Here is a 631-nt window from a genome sequence, read left to right on the forward strand (position 1 = left end):
TATATCTCACTAGGTCAGGATTTTAAACCTCCTCCATGTATATCTCACTAGATCAGGATTTTAAACCTCCTCCATGTATATCTCACTAGATCAGGATTTTAAACCTCCTCCATGTATATCTCACTAGATCAGGATTTTAAAGCGACCATATATCCACTAGTTCCAATATATCCATGATATTCGTGACTTCCTTAAGTGCATAAGAGTGATAGTTTGTAATGTGAGTTTCTTTATGGTCCATTGAGGTATTTAAAACGGTATTATAATCTCATACCATAATAATAGAGTCTTGTATTGCTTGTAGACTTGATAAATTGTTCCAAGTAAACAATTGATATTATATTCTTTCTCCTTTAGCCAGGTAAATACTGAGCGTCTTTTCTTATTATCTGTGATGCCTATACATATTTCACCAGGTAAATACTGAGCGTCTTTACGTATTATCTGCGCACAGGTAAATACTGAGCGTCTTTTATTATCTGTGATGCCTATACATATTTCACCAGGTAAATACTGAGCGTCTTTTTTATTATCTGTGATGCCTATACATATTTCACCAGGTAAATACTGAGCGTCTTTTCGTATTATCTGCGACAGGTAAATACTGAGCGTCTTTTATTATCTGTGATGC

Source organism: Salvelinus sp. IW2-2015, unplaced genomic scaffold (assembly GCF_002910315.2).
Source record: "Salvelinus sp. IW2-2015 unplaced genomic scaffold, ASM291031v2 Un_scaffold4387, whole genome shotgun sequence".
NCBI lineage: Eukaryota > Metazoa > Chordata > Actinopteri > Salmoniformes > Salmonidae > Salvelinus > Salvelinus sp. IW2-2015.